The sequence below is a fragment of the Balaenoptera acutorostrata genome, chromosome 2, assembly GCF_949987535.1.
Source record: "Balaenoptera acutorostrata chromosome 2, mBalAcu1.1, whole genome shotgun sequence".
Lineage (NCBI taxonomy): Eukaryota > Metazoa > Chordata > Mammalia > Artiodactyla > Balaenopteridae > Balaenoptera > Balaenoptera acutorostrata.
Window position 1 is genome coordinate 4332631 of NC_080065.1, and position 24394 is coordinate 4357024.

General features: G+C 49.5%; 1 long non-coding RNA gene across 2 annotated transcripts in view; it reads left to right on the top strand.

Annotated features, from left to right (window-relative positions):
- Window positions 1-22262: 22262 nt before the first annotated feature.
- LOC130707357 (uncharacterized) overlaps window positions 22263-24394 on the top strand; it is a 45233-nt gene continuing 43101 nt past the window's right edge. Inside the window, exons 1-2 of one of the 2 annotated variants that reach the window (XR_009007249.1) lie at window positions 22263-22528; window positions 23408-23603. This is a non-coding gene — a long non-coding RNA (uncharacterized LOC130707357). The remainder of the gene's footprint in view (window positions 22529-23407; window positions 23604-24394) is intronic. The other variant, XR_009007248.1, reaches the window with a different exon arrangement.

Consider the following 24394-nt stretch of genomic DNA (forward strand, 5'->3'; position numbering starts at 1 on the left):
TTTTGCATAAACTGACTAACATTGATGTCTTTTCTATAGTAGATACCACTTCTGAATCATTTTATTCTTGCCTTATTGCATTGGCTGGGACCATAGCCTCGGGAGAAATGATGGCATGTACCTGACTTAAAGACAAGGCATCTGACATTTCATCTCTCCTTGCAATGTTTGCTCGGGTCTTCTCATGTAAATGTGTGTCTGTATGTTCACGAGAGTGAATGTGGGTTTATTATATTTTATCAAGTTGGTACCACATCATAGACTGGAAATTCATTGAGGTTATCTTTGTGGCCTAATAAATGTTCTATTTTGTAAATACTCCATGGGTGTTTGCAAATAATTTCTATGCTCTGTTAGGAAATTTATTTTTTATATATATTAGGTTGAGCTGATCTGTTGTGTATTCAAATCCTCCATTTTTGCATACTTTATTATCTATCAATTTTAAAAATTGTGAGAATGGTTCCCCTAATTTTGTGGATCTGTCAGTTTCTCCCTGTATTTGTAACGATTTTTCTGTTGTATATTTTGAAGCTCTGTTCTTAAGGGAATAAAAACTCTTGGCTATATTCTTCAAGAATTATACCTTCTATTGTTATAAAATATCCATCGTTTCCCATTTTATGTTTTTAATCTAATTTTCACTTTATCTGATATTAACAGTGGCCTGTCTACTTTTCTTATTTGCATTTGCCTCATATATTTTCCCCATATCTTTATTTTACATTTTTATTTTGTCATTTAATTTCTTGTAAAACACACATAAGTAAATTTTATTTTTAAACTAAATCTAGGAAATTCTTTTAGTAGCAGAATTCAATCTAGAAAACCCTTATGTTTGACCATATTTATCCATTTAAGTTTATGTTTACCTTTGGTAGCTTGATTTCTGGTGGCTGTGCCTTTGACAGTCATATTGCTGCACTGACTCAGATGTGGTGCATTGATTCAAACATGGTGTGATCTTCCCGAGGACCTGGACACTGGCGTCCCCAGCCTGCTGGCCTGACTCAGGTGCTCCTGGCTGTGGGACAACATCATCCTGTCTGGTCAGTGCAGTATCCTCATCCAAAACGCTGTGACATGAGCCCCTCAGGGGAATGAGGTCCAATGTCTGGCAGGTCCTTGTGTTGCTTCCTCCTTATTCCAGAGCACAGCGTCTCAGGCCCTGGGAGGCCAGTGGAGGGGAGTCCGTGGCTGTGAAATCACCCCAGAGAATGCCTAGAAATCCAGCGGAAACTTCTGGGGAGTCAGAGCAGCCAGGCTATTGCAAAAGCAAATAACTTTACATCTACGTGAGATGTGTAGCCAGGAACCGGGCCGTGGGGGGTGGGGGGGAAGAAATCAGAGGTTAATTAATGACTGCACAACTTTTTAAAAACCCGTTTTCTAGCATGATGTCTGGAACCTGAGTAAATGTTTGCGTCTCCAGCTGGAGGAAATGTGAACAGCATCCTTTCTGCCGAGCCTTTCTGCCAAGGTCTGGGACAAGCAAATAATTTCCTAACATTAAAGAAATGTTTTATGTGTTTTGAACATTGGTTCTCATCATTTAAATAATGACGGTAAACTGGTTTATTGCTGTAGAGCCACCGTAAGTAGGAGCCCGAAGGAACGCTCAGAGGTACCGCATTATATTAATTGTCTGTATTATCTTTGACACTGGAGACGGCTCAGCATCGCCACATGGGTTAATGACTCCACTGTAAATAAATGGGACGTGTTTAAGGCAGTATTAATTGAAATGCATTCATGCAATTACAAACCCCTGTGTCAGGCTGAGGGCCTCTACAGTCCCACTCTCTCCTGGAACGGCTAGGAAAGCAGCTGTAAGAAGTCTGCACACTTTCCTCCTCGTTTCTTACACATCTTCCCACAGAGGTGTCTGTCCTTGGTGGTCCCGAGGCTGTTCGTCTACCCTGTCCAGCAGGTACTGGGTGCTGGGACACAGCTGGGGCGGGCGGTGGAAAGCGTGGTCTCCCTCGACGCAGGAGGCCCATCGCAATCCCCGGGCAGGCAGGACAGTCCATTCTCTGCCGGTTCCATTAGTCTGGCGTTTGGGTTTCCTGAAGCTTTGACCTGAAACCACTGTCCAGCTTTCCTGGTTGAGCCCACACCCACCACCCTTAACGCACCCAGTGAGCAGCGTCCAGAAGGGTTGGGTGGGAAGAAAGAGCACGTCAGTGAACAGACGGCACTCTACAGTTGCATAGTGTGCTGTATCGACACACACGTGTGCACGCACACACGTATGAGCCTCGCTACAGTCGTGGGGAGGGAATAGGTGAGTGCTCATCCCCAGGGACACGTGGGGAAACTGTCCATCTGGTTCAAGATGACTTAGCTGGGAGCAGGGACCAGAAGCCTTGTCCCTGGATCCCTGGTGAGTGCACTTGAGTTCCCTCAGGACAAGATCCTCCTTTTCAGGCTTCCCCACAATAATCCTACTACACAACCAGCAGTGGGGAGGGGACGGGGGTGGAGATGTTCAGAAACGGATGGCTCCTGCTTTCTTTGTATAAACGCACAGGACCCCTGGGAAAAACCTGTTGGGATTGGAGGGTGGGGTGGCCAAAAGACACCCATCGCTGGGCATGAGTTATATTCCTTTAGCAAATAAAAGTAACACATGTGGGTGGCGTGTCCTGTCGTGTAGGGTTGTCCTATGGCCTTGGGGGAGGGAAGGACTTGGTGGCAGCTGCCCCTCCGGAACAGCCATCCGAGAGCACCCCGCACTTTCTGGGTCACCTTTGGCCTGACAGTCTGTCTTTTGGAGAGGCCATCTTTGCCAGCTGCCATCTGCCGGAGAGATACTATGGGGCTGGTGTCTGCCAGACCTGGGCCAGAAGGACGCGCGGACCAAGGCATCCCCATCTGAGGACGGCTCCCTCGGAGGAGCAGAGGGGAGTTTGTTTGATTTTCAGGGGAAAGAAATGCCACAGGGGAAGGAATAGGGACTTTGGTAGTTGACAATATCAGTTCTAAAAATGCAATTTCCGGATTAATAACAAAGACTCTGTTCTCGTTCTCTGGCTCCTTGAGGACGTGGCTCTGACCACAGAACATATTGTGCCCCGCGGCGCCAGCCCAATCACGACGTAACAGTCCTCCCCTTTCTAAGGTGCGATGTCTATTAAAACGGGTCGCTGCTTGTACCGGCCCCCCTGGAAATGAGCAACGCACCCCAGCAGACTGGCCACTGGTTAAATATTAAAGCTTGTAACTTTAATATTTGTGTGTCTGTGTGTTGCATTATGGTAGAGAAAAATTCACAAGAAAGAGGGTTGCTTTCTGGAACCTCCAATATCCAAGCCATTTTGACCTATTTTGTCCTACTTAGTTTTTACGTCAAGGACGCATTTCAGCACAAAACTAAATTTATCAATCACCCACATACATATATACACAGTATGTGCCTATGTGTGTAGACACACAGACACATATACATACATGCATATATTTTTACACATACTCTGAAGTATTTATTAATATGCTAAATATCATTTATGGTTTTAGAATCTATTTCACCATTTGTATCTCATCAGTCTACTTTTGAGAAAAATAGGAAGAAAGAAGAGGTGGGCTTGCATTGAACACAGAGACTCAACAATCCTCTGACCAAGAAGTTAAATTTCTTCTTCAGGAAAAAAACCAAACTCCAAAGGGAAATAATCAACACGAATCAGCAGAGTAAGTAAAGGCGAAAGAAATCCACAGGAGTCTGCGGCTTCGACTCATCCACCTGCTCTGTGTGGGAAAAGAAGGAAACACACTGTATTTAAGGGTTAAAAATTAGACACAGCAGGCAAAATGAGATTTAAGAAAATGTGGACCAGGCCATTACAGGGCCAGTAAATACAGTCTGTAGCCTAAATGGGAGGATTCTTGAAATCTAAAAACAAAGATTAACGTTTTCAAATTGTTAAAACTACTGTAGTATTGAGTGGATACATGAGTCCCTATTTTTAACAAGGACAAAATACATAAAAATATTCATGCTGAGCATTGTCAATTATTATAATGAACAAAGTAGGTATTTGGGTATATGGTCCATATTTCCTCCTGGTTCTCAACCAGGTATAGCTCACAGATTAGTAAATACCTTTTCTTTGAAAACTCCTATATTGTGAATTAACCTGTCTCTTTACAGGACACATCACACAGATTTCGAGTTTTCTGGTGAACTGAAGCAAGTCCTCCAAAACTCTGCACCGCACAGGTCACGGCGCTCAGCTCCTGCCCCCACTGGCCTGATGCTCTGGACGGGGGTGGACGCAGTCTGTACCGGGCCACCTTGTCGTGGCTGCTACAGCCTCAGTCCCAGCCTCTACGTGGGATTCCGAGAGCTGCCAGGGCACAAGGGAGAAGAGGTGGTTATGTGGACGGCCAGTCACTCCCCACACCACAGTTGGGGTCTGCGCACCTCCCCCAGTTGAAGCGTGTGTGTCACCTCTCTCTCCAGGAATGATGTTATCCTGGATCCAAGCCCGTCCCGTTGTCATAGGCTGTGCTCTCTAAACTTCAGGTGGAGGAAGCTAAAATCCGTGGACAAGTCTGCAGTCCTGGTTAACGGTCGTGGGCGATCGTCGTGAGAGGTCACAGTGAAGGTCATGGGCAGTGGTCGTAAGCAAATGGTTATTGCTGATGGTCATGGACCATGGCTGTAAGTGAAGGTCAGAGGCCACTGTCAAGGGCAATAATTGTGGGTGACGATTGTCAGGGAGGGTCAGAGATAATGGTGATAATGTTCACAGCAAAAGTCATGAGGATCCCTTCAAGGAAAAGTGCACTGTTTTGGGGAAACAGCACAGTTGTCTGGATATTGGGTGGCTCTTGGGTTCCGTCCATGAGTGGTCTCTTGTACAATATCTCAGACTAAATTGTGCAGGAGCATGTATGAGGTTGAGGGGCTTGAAGGGAACCAAGTGTAAATGAGGTACGAATGAGCACATCCGCAAAGAAGAACAAAGGACAGTTCAAGTAACAATGAGTTAAATCCAGAAAAAAAATTGGATGTGGATTTGAAAGTTTGTTGTATTTATTTTGTGGTTTTTGTGATGAAATTCAGGGAGACAGACCTGGAGGTATGTTCTGGTAAGAAGTTCAGGGAAATGCAAATGCACGTCACCTCCGTGAATAGAGTAGATAAGCATCCAGTTCTAAACACGGGTTAGAGAATGACACTAGAAGTGATTAAGGGAAATATGGCTAGTTTCCCCCAGTGGAAGTTAGATTCCTCCAGAGAGAATGGCAGATAATGCTAGACCTGCCTCTGCTTTTCCAACCATGGCAGGAAGGCTCAGTAGAGAAACACACGTTTCTTAAAACCAGACAGGAATGATGAAAATAAAGTCAGTATCCTTGAATGTAAGTCTGTCTTAATATACGAGTCCTGACCTCAAGTTTTCTTTGTAAGCATGAAATCTGATGATTATTTTCACAGCATTAGTCACCTACAGAGGCTTCTCCCACCCAGGTTCCCTCCTGTAAAAACCTTGCCGCTGGCCCCCTGATCTTCGGGAAGTGTATCATGAAGTCTTATACTCATATTTTAATAGTTTGGGATATGCTGGTGACGGATTGAATCAGAGGACAAAATAGAAGTGCATTTTCTGCGATTTCTAAAATGTATTTGATCTGTATTTTCGTCTCTGAATTCCGGACCCTGTAAAGTTTTAACTTAAAGTGGGGACTTTTTGAGTTACCTTGTGCATACCTTTTCTTCATTTCCCATGGCTTGTCCTTCCATAGTTTTCCACGACAGCAAAACAGATGAGTAGGCTTTGCTGAAATTTTCCAAACAAACTCACTGTTGTGCTAAGGTAATTATGAAAATGTCCATCTCCAGTCTACGCTTTGGGAAAGGACGCAGCACCAAGAAGGCGAGTGGCTCCCGTCCCCCACCCCCCATTTGGATGTGCTATCGTGCAGGCCTGCAGGCTAATTTCACAGCTGGTGTGTTTGCTGCTGACCTGAAACTGAAGTGGAGGAATAAGCAAAAGTGGGCAAAGAACTTCAAAAAGATTTTGACAAAATGAAGTACATGAATCTTGAGATGAATTCTGTTGCACTGGAAACTAGGCACATTCTATAAGACTGTGAGCCAAAAAAGTTAAATCTGGAAGAGCAGAACTAAAATTAAACAGATAAATAGCAGAATAGGCATCTCTTTAAGGCAATATTTCTAAGTTATACATAATTTACTCTGGTGATTACTTTATTCATTTAAGATGATGTTGAGATGTGTTCTAGGCTCCAATGTTGATGCTAGAGATGGATATTTTTACATTTGTACATTTCACACATGTGAGTCTTGACCCTGTGTTACATGGGTTAGGAGCAGTGGACAACTTCTAGATCTGGCTATCCTTTTTTTTAAGTCAAAAAAAGGAGCAAACTCAGTCTAATGGCTGATGACTAGGGATGAAACCGAGCAGGACCCTGTGGGGCTTCCTCAGGGATAGACCTCCCCCGTGCCCCCTGCCTCTTGTTTGTAGAAAAGCTTTAGGCTCCTAGGCTTTCCCTAAGTTCCAAAGAGCAAATTTAACCAGAGAAGTGAGAAAATGCAGAAAGAAAGGAAAACAGTTAAGCAAGACAAAATATTAATAGTTTAGCCATAAAAAAAAGTCCTGGACATTTAGTTCCTCCTCAAGGGCCATTGATACTATCCTGAGCTATATCTTTGAGCAGTTTTGCAGATACTAAAACCCCACCAGGTAAAAAAAGTTAACTGCATGCTGACCACCAGCTCGTAGACCCCAGACTGGTTGGAACCAGAAGGTTGATGATGGAGATTCCAGAGGCATCACCCTGTTACCTCTCCACCAACCAATCAGAAGGATGTACGAAACCTGATCACATACGCTGGACATCCTCCCCAACACGGGCTTTAAACACTGTTCCCTGAAATCGGGGAGTTTGGGTCTTTCGAGCATGAGCTGTCCATTCTCCTTGCTTGGTCCCATGTTGGATGCCCTGCAATAAACACTGTACTTTCCTTCACCACAACCTGGTGTCAATAGATTGGCTTTGCTTCTCTTGGGAGAGTGGACCCAGGTTTGGTTTGGGAACAGGGTCACAGCATCTGTGGCAGGTGGGGGACAAGGGGACCAGGCTGGATGACTGGGTGCTTGCCCTTTGTGCTCTTCTCATTGGGTGTCCTGGGTCAGGGGGCCCACTGGCCTTGCTCACATCCGGAACTAAGCCCACCCTCCACCTGTCCCCGAACGTGGAGAGATGCTCCCCCCCGGAAGCTTTCCCCTAGGCAGAGGGAAGGACAAAGGGGCTGAATCTGAGAGCTGTGAGCGTCAAGTAGAAGAGCTGCTATCCCGGGGGAGGGCGGGTCTCCAACCCCGGCAGGCCCTGGGCGAGGCCAGTCCAGTGGCTGTCCAGCTACTGCCATGGATCAGCCATCCCCAACTCACTGGTTTAAGATGACAGCTGTTTATTTGGTGCCCAATCCCACAGCGCAGTGGTTTGGCTCTGGCTTGGCCAAGCGGTTCTCCTGCTCTGGGCTGGACTCTGCAGGTGAACTACAGGCTGGCTGGGTAGGCGGGGGTCTGCTGGGGGCTGGTCGGGGGTTCTGCTAGGACCACCCCTCTCAGCGCCAGGCTTCTTCCCATCCTCCAGCTGGCTCTGGACTTGCTCACAGGGCAGCTGAGCGTGGGGCCGCTTGGCTGCATTCTGCTGGCCCAAGTGGGTCACAGGGCCACCTGGATTGGAGGGGTGGGGACAGAATCCACCTTCAGGTGGGAGGAGCTGTGAAGTCACACAGCCAAGTGTGTGGACACAGGGAGGAGGAAAGGACTATTGGCCATTTTTGCAATGATTGGAACACCTCCTGGAGCACAGCATTTTCCTTTCTAAGCAAGACCCCAGGGGATGTTAAAATGGGTCACAGACTGCAAGTGGAATCATGTCTTGGGGGGTGGCCCACTCTCTGGTGCTCTGGACCCTCCCAGTGTCCACTGCCCCAGGGACACCTTGTCTGAATGAGGAACAGGAGGACGTGCCTCCCTGGGCCCCTCCCATGATCCTTCACGTGCATGGAAACCTCGGGATGAGCCCACCTTGGAGGAGACTCACATACTAATGAGTGAGGGAATATAACAGAAAAACATTTTTAAAAATAATAAACATTTTTGAGGTATAATTTAGGTGCAGTAAAATGCCCCCATTTGGGGTTACAGTTGAGTCAAAATAGGGAACGTGTCCATCCCCACAAAGGCTCATCTTCCCACCCGCCCCACCCCCGCCCAGGCCACCACACTGGCGTCCTCACTACGCATTGGAGTTGTGGAATCTCTGCTTTGAAAGATGCCATTGATTTACCCTTTTTCACATTTTCTTGGATTTGACCTTTCCCCATTTAGTCCGAGGCATCCATTATCGCTGCAAAGATCTTTGCAACAATGCAAAGTAATAGTCAGTTTTCAGCTTTTTACTTTTGAAATCGTAACAGTATGTTGGATTCTATAGCAAGACAAACATCTCAAAAACCAGGGATCACTCCTGAATATTTCCCTGATGGAGAGGACTTCCTAACACCAAGTGCCTTCTTCATGGAAGAGGAGCACAGTTGGGGGGACCTCTGCCCCCAAACACTGCCCTCAGCCCTGCTGGGGGGAGCGGATCCCGGGGTGCAGGAGATACACTCTCCCTCCACCTGCTGGTCTCTTCGGGGGTCAGTGTGCTAGACGCGAGCCTCCGCAGGCCGGGCTGCCATGCACCCTACGGGCCAGCTGGCAGGTTCTTCTCTGAGACGCACTGACCAGCCAATCAGGCCGGCACAGGAAGGTGGCCATGGTGGCGAGGCAGGAAGGGCGGGCCCTCCAGGTGGGCCAGAGGGAGCAGGTGAGAAGCAGAGTTGGGACGGGGAAGATGCACTCGGATGGGGCGGGAGGTGGGCACAGGGTTCAGGGCCCACCACAGTGGCCAAGCTTTGGGGCCGAGGGTGTCAGGGGAACACAGCCCTTCTGAAGTTGTCAGGGGGCCGTCAGTGCAGAGATAAAACCACAGGGAGGGGTGCCAAAGAGAATCGGGGAGGATTCAGACTAAGGATGAACCAAAGGAAGGGGGAGGAAGGGACAGATGTGAGGACCTGATGTGTTAAGACTGGACGGGGCCATGGAGATCCTGGGTGAGAAAAGAATGTGGAGTATCACACGTCAAAGGAGGCACTCACACAAATCCCGAGGGTTTGCCAGAAGCCAGATCCTGTGCCATCCTGCCGACAGCTTGTGGCAAATTTAGTTGCAATTTTAATAGACGTATAATTGTGGTAAGAACACTTAACCGAGATCTGCCCTCATGACAAAATGTAAGTGCACACCCAGTATGGTGAGTTGCAGACCCAGGTCCTACGGTGGGTCTCCAGAGCTTACTCATCCTGCATCACTGCAATATTGTACCCGGTGGGCAGCAACCCCCCCCCCCCCACCCCCGCCACACACCTCTCCTCCCTTGGATGGAGCAGGAGGCTGTCAGAGGAGGTGGCGGGGACTCAGCGGGTGCAGAAGGAGTTTGTCTAAAACGGGATGCGGGGCAATGTTGGCGTCTTTCCAGCTGCATCCAGCCATCCAGCAACAGCTTCCAGCGGGAACAGCCGTCCTGGAGCCAGCACTCTGGGACGTCTCGGGGCCGGAGAGGAGGGCTCTGGCCCCACTCCATCCCTCCGCTTCCAGACAGCTGTTTCTGCTGGATTGTGATGAAGGTCAAGTGCCCTCCCGGCTGGGCTGTCGAGTGAGGATGCTTGGTGTGAACTCACCTCCCCAGTGTGGACAGGGGGCTGCCCGCTGACTCCACGTGGCCATGAATGTCCTGGGGTCTGTCCTGCCTCCGGGGTCCTTCTCAGATGCCACTACTGGTGGGACGAACGTGACGCATGTGGGCAGTGTGGACCCGCTGGGGACTCACCCCGTACCTCTCCTGGCATCTCCTGGACGGGGCATCAACGCACACGTTTCACAACTCAAGTCACACTCCTCACTCTTCCTTGAACTCTGTCCCCTCTGACTCGGCTTGTCTGGACCCGTGAGTGGAGCGGCTTTCAGGAAGGAGAAGGAGAAAGAGGGAATCTTCTCTGCATGGATGATTTTGAACCTTTAAGACCCTAGTGAAAAAAATCAGACAAAAATACTAATTGCAGGAAGTCAGAGGGACAGAATGTGGGCTGAACCCTTTGGATTCTGCTATTGTTTAAAAGGATGTTTTCACACCTTGAACGCTCTTTGACTCTCAGCCAGAGGTGGATGGAATTAGGGAGACCCCGTCAAGAAACTCCATCGCGGGTGAGTGTTGTAAGAACCGTAGACACACCCGTCCTGGTGTCCCTGGGAACTGACAGCCCGCGGTGCCCGGGAATCACACAACTGCTCTACACACCATTCCAGGGACAAATTCCACGCAAACACACACCTACTTCATTACTTATGTAGCAAGTTATCCTCTTCCACGGCCAGCCGAGCACTTGCCAAATAGGCCACCGCTGTGTCTTCCTGATTTTCTTTCTTGGGGCTGGGCGTTGGGGCAGATGGTGAACTGGAGATCCCTAGGGCTGAGTCTGCCTCAAGCGCTCCGGTCCCCGCAGGCCTCAGGGCTCGCCTCTGCTGCCTGCCCCGCTCACGGCTTTGTGCCTGCTGAGGCAGGCTCTGTGCTCCTGGAGACCTCCCTGTGACCTGACCACCTTCCAAGCATCAAGGCAAATGAAAACCCAAGGCTTGTGGGGCTCAGGGATAGCTTGAGAGAGCTCATTGGTGCAGAACGTTTTATTATTTGGGAAAAGATGTGGTTTTACATCTGTGCAACTGTGCTCTGCCTCTGTAGGACCTCCACCAGCCACAGGGTACAGCAGAAGGAAACTGCTCACCCTACATCGGATGCACCCAGGGGTTCGGCAAGTTCAAGGGGTTCGAGAAGGATGCACTTGCCAGGGGCCCTTTCTGTGGCTGAATGGCTGTCCCTCGCTCCCTGGAAAGCTGTCTCAGGTAACGGCGCCATCCTTGTGGTGTGATGGCTTGGCCTCCATTGCACCTCCTTGCTCCGGCCAGAAGGATGCAACAAGATTCATCTGGGGTGTGGTTTGTGGCTCAAGCTGTTGCAGGAGAAGACGAAAGCCAGTAACTTTCCATTGTGTAAATATTCTGTAATTTTAAATCTCCTTTGAAAATCTCTTCCAGCTCTATGCGGTAGGACTATATGAATAAATTAATATGTGGAAGGTTCCCCTCTTTTGTTGATGCTTTACTTATAGCCCTTCTTCTGTGCATACAGCATTTCAAGAAAACTAGGGGTAAGTTATATTTCTAATGTGAAAATTGCAATGGAAGATGGTGTTTTAATTCTCGGGGCCATCCTGGTGCTATTTAATGACATTCTGCTCTAGGGCATTCGATGCCCCTGAGACAAGTTCCCCAACACTGGGTCTGGTGACTCGGATGGTAGGCAAGGGGACTGGTGCAGTGTCGGGGCGGGGGCTTGGGGGGGTTAGACAGGCAGCCTTGTCCACACCAGGGGACCTTTAGCAAGTGTTTGCTCTGAACAGGATCCTGCCCAGTGCTGGGGGTGCAGAGATCTTCACGCTCCCAGAACCAACAATCTACATGGGGGACGATGGAGGCAGGGTCCTTGATGTAAAACTTTATCTGTCTAAGTAGGGCAAAATAACCAGAATTGCTTGGACATCGGAGGTTTCATATAAGAAAATCTTCTTTGTGAATTTTTCTCTACTACCATAAAATACGTAAGTTACAAGCCTTACTATGAAACCAGTGACCAGGCCACATGGAAGGCTCTGCAGTGGAGGGAACTGAACCTCCTCCGCGAGGCTGGGGCCCACGCCCCCAGCTGCTGCGTGTGAACTCTCATCACTCACTCCAACAATCCAGCTGGCAGACCCCACAGGCTCCCCTGCTGCTGCGCTGTGGGGTCTGCTTTAGCATCTCTGGATTTTGTGATATTGCACCCAACGTTAGTTCATCACCTTGTAGCCCATTTATTAACACAAGTCTCTACGCATATTTGATAATCAAATGGAGAAATTCATAGCTGGTACAGAAAACATATTAGATCTGAGAAAGGGGCATCTCTTATCTGTCTGAAACCTTACAGGTAGGAGAAGCCCCATTACTCTGCGTCTACATTTTGTGAGAAGTGAGATGGGTGCGTCAGGAACGGCAGCCAGCTGAGGGGGCACCCCACCTATACAGGTGAGCTGAGCTGCCTGGGGGGGAGGGGTGCCCCACTTGAACAGGTGAGCCGAGCTGCCTTGGGGCGGAGCCGGGGAGACGCAAGGGCACCACGGCAGCCCTGGTTGTCAGCCCGCACTGCTTGTGAGAAAGACGAGGTAAGCACCGTCGTTTGCCATCTCCACATAGGCTGCTTTTAGATGAAAAATTAATGGGTTGATTCCATGCAGCAAAGGACTCTTTTTTTTTGGCCGTGCCGTGTGGCATGTGGGATCTCAGTTCCCTGACCAGGGACTGAACCTGTGCCCCCTGCATTGGGAGCGTGGAGTCTTAATCTCCGGACCGCCAGGGAAGTCCCAGCAAAGGACTTTTGAGGCCCCGATAGGGAGAGGCAGGAGGCGGGGGCTCTCTTGGAGCTGTCAGGACGGCGTGTGGCCGGGGTGAGCCTTGCTGGGGGTCAGGGGACAGTGTGGGTGTGGAGCTCAGGGCACCTACACAGCTTGTTGCCCTAAGTTCCGTGTGTTTTTGTCTGTGGTAGATGTTTGGTGAAATTTAAAGGAAGCCTTTGTTCATAACAAGCCAGTGGTCCAGAAAGTGAAAAGAGACAGATTCGTAATCCCTATGATACAAGAAATGATGTGATGGTACTGGGAGATTTTTCACTAGTGTTGGTCTCTGATGTCACCCATGCATTAGTGCCCTGGGGCCACCATGACAAAACACCTCAAACTGGGCATCTTAAACAACAGAGAGGTATTGTCTCCGAGTTCTGGAGGCCGGAAGTAAGATCAAGGTGTCAGGGGGTTGGTTCTTTCTGAGGCTGTGAGGGAGAGTGTGTCCGGCTTCTCTCCCAGCTTCTGGCGCCTCAGCCATTCCTTGGCTTGTAGACGACATTCTCTATGAGTCTTTATACACCTGTCCTTTGTGCATGTCTGTCTGTGTGTCCAAATGTGACCTTTTAATAAGGTCCTATTGGATCAGAGCCCACCCACATGACCTCACCTTAACTTCATCATCTGCCAAGACCCTATTTCCAAAAAAAGTCCCACTCACAGGTACTGGGGGTGGGGCTGCAACACCTTTTGGGGACACAGTTCAGCCCCTAACAATCAGCAATGGCATCTCCCCTTCTCCCGGGAGACGGAAAGGATGGACAGACAGTGCCATCGTCCTGCTCCTGGGCAGCTGCACTGAGACGCGTGTGCCTCGCGTCTGGATCCTGGACTTCCCCCGAAGAAGGAAATGTAATATCTGCAAAGTCTCCTTCTTAAAGCTTCTTTGTTTAAAAATTTTGCTGGATCATCATCTGTGTTTCTGTCCCAGAGCAGAGACTAATGGCCCTCGGTGCTCCGAATGGGGTGAGAGTTCGGCTGGAGGTCAAGGACAGCCCGAGACTCCCACCTCTGGAAGTGAAAGGGGCTGCAGCAAGTGCACCAGCACGGCTGGGTATGGGAGCAGAGACCCCGTGCCTGTCCGGCCCCCGGTGGACCCCTCAGGCTGGCTGCCTGGCCTGTCTGTGCTGGCGTGACCCCGACCACCCTGGGAACGGGGATGCCCATTCCACACTGTCTTCATCAAGACACCTCCAGGGAGGTCTAATTTTTTTTTTTTTTTTAATTTAAGGAAAGGACACTGTTTTGTTATCTTAAAGGCCTGGAATTTTTTTTTTTTAATTTTATTTATTTATTTATTTATTTATGGCTGTGTTGGGTCTTCGTTTCCGTGGGAGGGCTTTCTCCAGTTGCGGCAAGCGGGGGCCACTCTTCATTGCGGTGCGCGGGCCTCTCACTATCACGGCCTCTCTTGTTGCGGAGCACAGGCTCCAGACGCGCAGGCTCAGTAGTTGTGGCTCACGGGCCCAGTTGCTCCGCGGCATGTGGGATCTTCCCAGATCAGGGCTCGAACCCGTGTCCCCTGCATTGGCAGGCAGATTCTCAACCACTGCGCCACCAGGGAAGCCCCGGGAGGCCTAATTTTGACTGCTTTCAGGACAGTGGTCTCTGGTCACTAGCTGGGGTCAGTCAGAGAGTAGACAGCGTCCGTCCTGGGCCTGGGTGCCCTCCCGGAGGAGGTGACCCTTGCTGTCGGCAGGCGGACGTTTCAACAGAGGTGACCTGGTCTCCATCTTCCAGTTCCGATGCCTCAGCTGCCGGATTGCAAGCACTGTGGAAGATACAGCTTATCTGGTTCATGACTTTGCAAGTATTCTAAGTCATGCCTTCCTGCCCCCCTGGGGAAACTGGGGAGCCCCAAGCGTGTGGGGTGCTGAGCCAGACAGCAGAGGACACCCACCACCTGGAGCTGGGCCTGCGAGCCCTCAGCCAACGCCAAGAACATGGGCGGGTCCAGGAACTAACCGGCCGTCAGACCACAGGGACTCGCTCGGGGAAGAGAATCTCCCTATCCGTCTCAGCTCAGGAACCTGGATGAGACTGAGCAGCCCTGGGCTTCCCCTCTCGCTCATCGAGGAGCATGGGAAATTCGTGCTGTGCTCATCAGGCTCTGGCCTCAGCCCAGCCTCAGCGTCAAGCTTCTGCCTGTGGTTCCTGGCAAGCTCGTCTTGAGACGGAGCCTGGGAACAATACACACGGCCGTGTTCCTTCCCGACCGTCTGGCAGGACCAAAGATGTGGCGTCGACAGGAACAACCCTGCCCCTGATCATTAAACCCCCAGGAAACCGTCATACGTGTGCGCGGATGATTAGCCACTGAAACACTGAGCAAAGAAAAATATCAGGAGCAGTTTCAACGTGAGACAAGAAATTGTCCTGGGCTGAACTGTGTCTCCCAAAAAAGACACGTTGCAGTTCTAACCCCAGCACCTGTGACTGTGACCTTACCTGGAAATCGGTCTTGCAGCTGTAATTAGTTAAGACGAGGTCATACTGGAGAAGAGGGGGCCTTTACTCTGATGTAACTGGTGAGAATAAGGAGAGGAAGAGACACAGAGACACACGGGGAGAAGCCACGTGACCGCAGAGGCAGAGACTGGAGTGATGCCTCTACAAGCCCAGGATTCCCGGCGCTGCCAGACTCTAGGAAGAGGCAGGACGGATTCCACACAGAGTCTCAGAACGAGCATAGCTCTGCCGACACCTTGATTTCAGATTCTGGCCTCCAGAGCTGTGAGAATAAATTGCTGTTGTCTTAAGCTGCCCAGTGAGTGGTGCTTTATTATGGCAGCCCTAGGACACCAATACAGGGATGTGGGACTTTCACCTCTGATGTATTCATTCATTACAAATAATGCTCTGCAAGAAATGCCTTGGTGACAGGAAATGCTCATGCTGCAGGAAATTTAAAAAAATCGAATTGTAAACGGTATGTACTGCGTGATCTCATTTTTGAAAACAAAATATATAATTTTATTCACAGAATAAAATGACTGGAAAAACATACTTAGATGTAAACCATGATGTTCTTGCTTCTAATAAGATTGTGGGGGATTTTTATTTTATTTTTGTTTACCTTAGTTCCCGGAATTTTTACTTTGTACATGTATCATTTTGACTGTACAAAAAAAATAAATAAATAAAAATAATCTTAGGTTATGTAAATATAATCTCATTGAGTCAGTCTTGGTTGTTTTTCAGATGCCCTCAAATGTGTCTGTTAATGAAGCAACATCTCAGAGTCCAGTTGGGGGTGGTCCTCACGGTGGATAATTTGTGAACAGAACAGACTGCTGCTTGTGTGCCCGACATGACCATGTCCGCTCTGCCAGCCAGGGCCAACTGCCCCAACTCTGTGCGTCCACACGCCTTCACGGACGTTCAGAAGGCCACTGCTCAGAAGAGAGGCTCCAGTACAAGAGCTACACTACATGACAAATTTAAATTTAAATTCCAGTTCTGCTGGTTCCTGACCTGGACCTATTTACTTGCACATTTTTGGCCTCTCTTTTCCTACCTGTGTAATGGGGGTGTTCACGCTCTTGGTCCTCATCCTGGAGACCTAAGATGCAAAGGTACCATCTTCAAAGCATGTTTTCCTCACGGAACGAGCACCGGACAGGTTGTAGCAGGTGGTCTCATGCCAATCAACTGAGAGCTAGCTCTTACTCCAAATGCGTCTTGAGAGGGGGTCAGAGATGTGAAATTCTTCTGAGCTTTTGAAAACATCAAAGGAAACCTTTCCAGATGAATCGTGGCAGCACACTGTCCAAATCCACAGACCTGGGGGCAAGCCAGAGGGACCCACAGGCACCAGCATTTGGGGGGGAGAGCTGAATTCATCTACAGAAATGGTTACAAAGCATCAACACATAATTCCGCATGAATACGTTCTGCTTTCTGAATGTTGCTAGAAATCCCTGTGAAATAAAGGGTTGGGTCTGAAACACATCAACCACTGGACTCGTCTATTGCGTGTCTGCCTGGACCCCATCCTCTCAGCTCCATCACTGGGTTTTGACTGAAGACCATCCTTCTCCAAGGAAGTGACGCCGCTGTTTCTGGGGCTGCTGACCTCGAGACAGAGTGTGGCCGCCCCAGGACTCTAACATCTGCGTCCAGGTGCCTGCATGTGGAAGGCAGAGGGAGGGATGAAACAGCAAGACAAGCAGAAATCTGGGTTTTATTTGGTGGCAGGTGGCATGGGAAGCAGGTCTGGGGAAGGTTTTCTGGGCTCGTGGGGACTGAAGGTCAGGACTTCAGTGGAAACTGATGACCAAACTTGGAACGAAGACAGGAAGAGCTCCAAGGGTGAGTCTGTCCATATAACTGGACGACACTTACCTACTGAATCACTGGCTGGTCGCTTACCCAGTGCTTACGGAACACCGGCCACTCTGTCTGTCCCTCTCTGGCTCTGAACTGCGTCTCCGGAGGTTAGCGGAGAAGGGGAGAGGGGTCCTGGGGTGACGCTGACCCAGGGGAGGACTGAGCAGGGCTGGGAGTAGAAGGGGAGGGTGGGCCCTGTGGGCCCTGCCCCTGCCCGCCCCTGGCTCGGATAGACATGGACACGGCAGTTTGTTTTCAGGGTCATGTCCCCTTGTCATCATTTCTTTGACGCAACCTCAGATAGCTTCCTTCCTTCGTCTCCCCCAAGGCCAGTGGTATTCTCCCTGGCACCTGGGCTCTTCCCACACCCCTCTCCTCCAGCCCGTGCGGCCATGGGGGGTCCTCTGCTCCTGATTCAGGGCGGCCCCGGGGCCCGGTGAGAGGGAGGCAGGGAGTCCCCCGGGGGCCGCGTCTGTGCTGCCTGCAGGAGTGACTGCTGAGCACTCAGGCCGAGAGCTCGGCTCTCCGGGCAGCACAGAGCCGCCCTAGAGATTTCATGGATGAGCGGACAGCTTGGCTGTGGCCCTGTGGCAGCCCCTCTCCCATGGCCGTGGCCGTGGCCCGGGCAGAACCCTCTCCCCAGGTCGCACACGCTGGGCGCTCATGGGAACCCCGGGCAGTCCCTCACTCATGGCTGCCATCAGCCTGGCCAAAGAGCGGCTGTCTCGGGAGGGGTGGGAGGGAGAAGGAGGTGCAGGCAGGGAGACCAGGGGGAGGGGAGGCCAGAGAAGCCGTGACTCGCGACCCAGGCTTTCCAGAGGGACGATCATTCCCAGACAGATGTCAGCGTGGTTGACAGGATATAGGAGGCATTTTCCACTTGTGTAATCCCAGACTCTCCTGCGTTATTTTCAAAGGCACTTGGTTCTCTCCAGCCTGTTTCCATGGTACGTGCTGTGTCTGTGTTCGTGGGATGTGTTACAGAAGATGCGCAAAGATGCAGTGGTCGTGAGGACAGAGGCTGAGCGAGCTCTCGCACACGCGTCTTCACAAGGAAGGGAAGAGGACCGCTGTGTAGGGGTCCTTGCCCCATGGGAGCCGTCTCTCTCACAAGCTGTGACCTGGATGGGCAGGTAATTGGGGGCCTGTTTCTTCTGGCAGAAGATATTAAGGGAACTTTCTTCAATTTAAGCAATTATGAAACAATCTACCAGAACTTCTGGTTTGTAAAGGCACTCTTGAGTTTACCTCCCCTCCCAAGGAAAAAAAATTTTGCTTAGATCCAGGTTATTGAATCCAATTCCAAGCGACAGATCTGAGTTGTTTGTGAAGGAAGGAAAACGCACAGGCACATGCAAGCGCACACCTGGGCCACTTGGCAACTAGAAATGCCCACGCAGGGCACTTGCTGGCTAGTAGTTGGCTGCAAGAGAGAGAAGGACAAAAACTGAAGGGAAAAAAATCCCCCAAACCAAAGAACGTAAGACAGAGAGGGCTGCCATATTCACTGCATGGCAGAGGCCTGTGGGCGTCAGGGACCTCTGCCCCTCTGGGGTGAAGGCGCTGATGAGGGGCACAGGCCTCGTGAAGTCCGCTGCCCTGGCCCCGCTCCTCCTGTCCTCCTAACTGCAGCGGCCACCGACCTCTGGCCGCTCCGAGTTAATGCCTTTGTCTCTGCACTCAAAAAGTGAATGGCATTTATTATTTTATTGACTCTAAAATAAGGCATACCCATTCTAGAAAAGTTTCAAAATAGAAGTCCAACAAATACAGTTGTGTTTAATTATAACCTCCCTGCCCCACCACACATGCTGGTTTCATTGGTTGCCTATCTTTGCAGCTTTTCCTGTTTATGGATGTAGAAATGGACGCAGGTATGTAGAGACACAGGCGGAACGCTCCTTGCACACACGCAGTACACTCTTTTGTTTCTACAGATGGACATGTGCAGCGCACTCTTGCAATCTGATTTTTAACACGCATAAGGTACATCTTCCGCGTGGTGTTGTGTGCTTGTCATTAGCCGGATGTAACGTGAATGCATTAATTTCATAAGCCAATATCATGTTAATTAGTTTCCTCCAACTATAAAATTTTAGTATTGAAACATTTTTGCTACTGTTTGTAATACTTCTTTTAGATGCGAACCTTCACTTAGATTAATCTTTGCCCACATGGTCAGCATTTCATCTCCTTTCCTTACTTCTTGGCACGTGAGTCTGCATGTACAAGCCAACGAGGGTACAGGTTGCTCAGAGAATGAAAAGTCTCCACTTCTTTGAATCCTTCCCACCCCGAGACCTCTCCTCCCTCCTTTTACGTGTTCACTTTTGGCTCCTAAGGAGCACTGGCTCCTTCCGTGACAAACAAGCCCCCCGCACCGGCCCCCCCGTGCCCCCTACCGTGCAGGTGCGTCAGGAGTCTCCCCTCCCCTGCGGCGGCTCACCGCCCCCGTCCTCCACAGTGGACCCCCGAGGGCTGCCCTCCACCCCTAGTCCCTTACCGACTTGCTGCTGCTGCTTCTTCTTTTAAAGAAGACATAGGTTTCTCTCTCTTTTTTTTTAAAGGTTGGTCAACTTTACTTATTTATTTTTTTTGGCTGTGCTGCGTGGCATGTGGGATCTTAGTTCCCAGACCAGGGATTGAACCTGTGTCCTTGGCAGTGAAGGCGAGGAGTCCTAACCACTAGGCCGCCAGGGAAGTCCCTGGACTTGCTTCTAAAGCCTATCATATTGTTTTCCACTTAGCTGTTTGCAAGTCTCTCTTCCCCCCACCCCCCACCCCCCAACACTTAGGTCCTTCTTCGGAGCTGGGACTGGTTTTTTTTTTTTTTTTTTTGAAGTATAGTTGATTTACAATATTGTGTTAGTTTCAGGTGTAGAGCAGTGATTCAGTATTTTTGCAGATTATATTGCATTACAGGTTATTACAAGAGAATGGGTATCATTCCCTGTGCTATGCAGTAAATCCTAGTTGCTTATCCCCTGTATGTGTAATGGTTTGTATTTGTTAATCCCATACCCCTAATTTCTCCTTCCCCCCTTTCCCCTTTGGTAACCACTGGTTTGTTTTCTGTGTCTGTGGGTCTGTTTCTGTTTTGCATATACCCACATCCAAGCACAGAGGATCTCAAAAAACGTTTCTTCGATGAGGGACAGACGCCAACTCTAATCCCAACTAAGACGGTCTCTCACCCACGTGACCCCACTGACTTCCACGCCTCAGGAGCGTGGCGCAGACATGTGATCCCTGCAGATAATAACTACACTTTAAAAAATTACTCTGGTCATACAGAGTGAAGTAAGTCAGAAAGAGAAAAACAAATACAGTATGCTAACACATATATATGGAATCTAAGGGAAAAAAAAAAAGGTCATGAAAAACCTAGTAGCAAGACGGGAATAAAGACACAGACCTACTACAGAATGGACTTGGGGATATGGGGAGGGGGAAGGGTAAGATGTGACAGGGTGAGAGAGTGGCATGGACTTATATACACTACCAAATGCAGAATAGATAGCTAGTGGGAAGCAGCCTCATAGCACAGGGAGATCAGCTCGGTGTTTTGTGACCACCTAGAGGGGTGGGATAGGGAGGGTGGGAGGGAGGCGCAAGAGGGAGGAGATATGGGAACATATGTATATGTATAGCTGATTCACTTTGTTATACAGCAGAAACTAACACACCGTTGTAAAGCAATTATACTCCAATAAAGATGTTAAAAAAAAAATTACTCTGTACCTGTTTTCAGGGTAAAACCTTACTTGGAGTTTCAGCTGATGCTCTCGGGGGTCCTGGCACGTGGCTTGTGTATCTCAGGGTCTATAGTCTCAGCTTTAGAGGACGCACAGCAGCTCTGTCTTCTGGAATGTAGATCCAATGGACACCTTTCTGGACACAGGTCAGTTCCGTTCTGTTTTGTTTTAAAGTAAAAACACCAGCACCTTTGCCTTCAGGTCACGCCTGGCGTCAGAGAGCTGAACGCTCAGCTTGATCCGTGGGCTCCTCCATCCTAGGGGTCGTCCCGTCTCTGATTGCTTACTTGGTGTCCTAACTGAGCAGAGGTACCATCCTGCGATTGTCAGGCAACTGACCCTGTGCATGATTGTCCCAAGTGCACCTCTGTGCTCCCCATTCCTTCTGCAATTGCTGACAGCACTACAGCCCCTTTAGAGATCTCCTTGAAAGACATTACATTCCAATTTTCTTTTAAGTACTAGTTTGTTTAGAGCAGATGAGCATTAATGATTTATGCAGTGGTTTCTGCACTTTAGCCCTGACCTCACTTCATCCAAATGAGCTGGTTTTATCAACATCAGTGACGACAATGAATTGCCATCCAAGGGCAACTGAACTATTTATCAAAAGCAGTAGCCCCTTCACACAGATGGCTGAGCTGACACGGAAAAGGCACAGGCAAACCCAGTCCTGCCTCACCTCAGCGCCTGCAGCAGGGACACGCCTCGGGGATGTAATAACTCTCTGCCCAAGATCCCTTCCCACCGCCTGGCAAAGCTACCCTCCTGCCTTTCAGAATCTCACCTCTTGGCTACAGCATGGCTGTGTGCACCAGCCATCACCTTTGTCCCCAAGAACCTGGTGAGTTGATTGCAGGGAGGGGAGCCCAGCCTGGGTTACTGGGTTTTTCTACAATGAAGCAAGGCTGTCACGTTTTAATTTTGCTTACTTATGGCCTTTCGGGGTTACTTAGTGAGACAATAGAAATCCACACAAAAGCAGCCAGTTCTCTGCTGCACGGGAAAGTGTGTGGGTCCTGGGACAGAAGGAGAGAGGCAGTCAGAGAAGAGAGAGGACGGCTGAGCTGGAGGCACAGGGAAGAGGAGGCAGATGAACAGACGCAGCTGGAAGAACCCCAGCTCCGCTCTCTCTCGTCCCAGAGCCACCCCACCCTTGAGCCCCCGATTCCAGTCCCAGGGGAGCTGGAGCTGGGCTGTGTCTCTGCAATTCAAAGGGTGCTGCAGGCTCTCGGTGAGCTGCTGGCCGCGGGGAGGGGGTCCCGGATGCCGGCCAGCTCCGCCCCAGCCTCAAACGTGTCAGGACAGGTGGCCGCGCCGGTTCCGTGGCTGAGGGGCCCCCGGCGAGGCAGGGGTGGGGACCCCGCTGCTCGTGCTGCGCGTGGCTTTTCCAGACACAGCCCCCGAGACACAGCTGGTGCTGCAAAGCCACCAACCAGTTCACAGCTCTTGCCTCTGCAGATCCAAAAGCCGCCCTGCTCTCCCACCTCTAGCAGATCTTTCCTTTTTTGGAAAGAAAGCAGACCGGCCTGGTCCTCCCCTTTCCGACAGGCTGGTTCACTCCCGGCTCTCACACTTAGAGCCTTTGTCTTCGGCCAGAGTCCTTATCTCAGTGCCTTCAGCACTTTCAGGTCCCACCTGGAAGCCCTCAGGCTCACCTGGACCCCCTCAAGGGCAGGGAGTTCCCCATAAAGCAGAGGTGTAGGAATTGGCGGAGGAAAAGAAACATTCCCAGCTAATGAGAAACAACCTGTGTGCATTTCTAAAACAAACCGAAAATGTACCCTTGAAGAGCTTCCAGACCTGGAAGTGCAAAGAAAAAACAGGCTGGCCGCGAGCAATTAGCAACACAGCCTCCCATTTGCAGGTAAGTGCGTGGCAGCTCTGTCCAGGCTGCTGCCCACTTACAGAAGAAACCAGAACACCCAGGGAATTGCAAACTCCACACAAAGCACGTGGAGCTCACTTCCCTGGAACTGATCCGGGAGAAACCTGGAATTTTATTTCTAACAAGGCAACTAAATGTTAGCATATTACAGGCCATTATGAACAGCAATCGTAGTGTTAATACTCTACCTTATATAGTATTTTCCTCTTTTCAAGCTGTTTTTATGAGAGAGCCCTAGATCACAATGATCTTGGGATGTAGGGCAGCAGATGCATCTAATTTTATAAACGTTGTTTTATAATGTGAGAAAACTTAAAAGGAGAGAAGTTAACTACTTTGTGGATGCTATGAAATAAAATAGTGAAATTCCTAATTATTTTAAGGCCACTGTGCAGAGAAATTGCTTAAATATGTGTAAAAGATCTTAATAGATTGTTCTAGTAATTTCCATAAGAACTGCTGCAAGTATATAGAAATTAAAAATGGGACTGGATTAATAGTTGCACACTAACTTGCTCTGGGACTTTTAATCTTGATTTTCTTTTTTTCTTCCATGTAATTATACTGCAACATGAAGATAAATATACTCATTTTGGTTACAATTATCTACCTCAAAGGAAGCAAATACAGTATCTTTCAAAGTGTAATTTTCTACTTTCTAAAGAGATTTTTGACAAGGAAAGGTTCCCAGTGCTATGCCTTTAAGTAGTCAGCACATTAACTCCTGCAGCTTCAGGTATACAGTGTTGCAGAAGGGAGATTACACTTGCCTTTGTAAAGTATATATATTTAAAACGCAAGGTTTCTGAATTAGCTCAACCCTGAATTACTTCTAATAACTTTTCATATAAAAACAAGAGTTTCAAAACAGCTTTAGGCTAACCCTTGCATCTGGAGGGGCTGTCCACTGACGTGGGAACAGCGGCCACGGGAAATCAGCGGCACAGTCGCTACCACGGAGCTGGGTCCCTGGTGGTATGGCTACTCGAGTCCGGGCCGGGTAGGAGACAGTCCGGCTGGAGTCTGGACTTGCCACACTGATGCTGGAGGGAAGGTGAGTGAGAGCCAGTGGGGGGGTGGGGGGCAGCTCTGGGCCGGGTCAGGGGGCCTGAGGCCAAGCACGGAGAAACCTGTGCCTTTGAGCCACAGGGGCCACAAAGCACATGGGAGCAGGAGGGGGTCTTCAAAGGGGGAGGGGCTTCTGATTTCTTTTTCCAATCACTTTTTATTAGCAGGTTGGTTTTTTTGGTTTTCCGTTGGGAATTCAAATTCTAGGAAAACAATTTGGGATTCTCTGTCCAGAAACGAATCTGTTCAGCTGGGGGCTGTGGAGTGTTTGCCTCTGAACCACGGCTGGAAAGGCCCCTCAGCCTGTGGGCCTGGCTCCTCTCAGCCGCCAGGCAGAGGATGCTTTTTTTGTTTGTTTCTAATTAATCTCTCTCTCTCTCTCTCTTTTTTTTTAATTGAAGCAGAGTTGATTTACAATGTTGTGTTAGTTTCTGCTGTACAGCAAAGTGATACACATATATATATTCTTTTTTATATTCTTTCCCACCGTGATTTATCCCAGGATATTGAATACAGTTCCCTGTGCTCTACAGTAGGACCTTGTTGTTTATCCAGAGGATGGCTGTTTATAGCCAGGCTAACTCCTCAGGGGCTTATCAGTGCGACGAAAATAACCTCTGAAAACACAGGTCTGGACCAGTGGTTTTGTTGGTGCTGGTGTGAACATGTCCTTTGAAAATGAACAATCTCTTAAAGTTGTAGCGACGTTCCTCTGGCCGCCGCAGACAGCGGCTACAGCCAGCCTGGTCCGCCGTGTTCACAGAGGGAACATTCTAG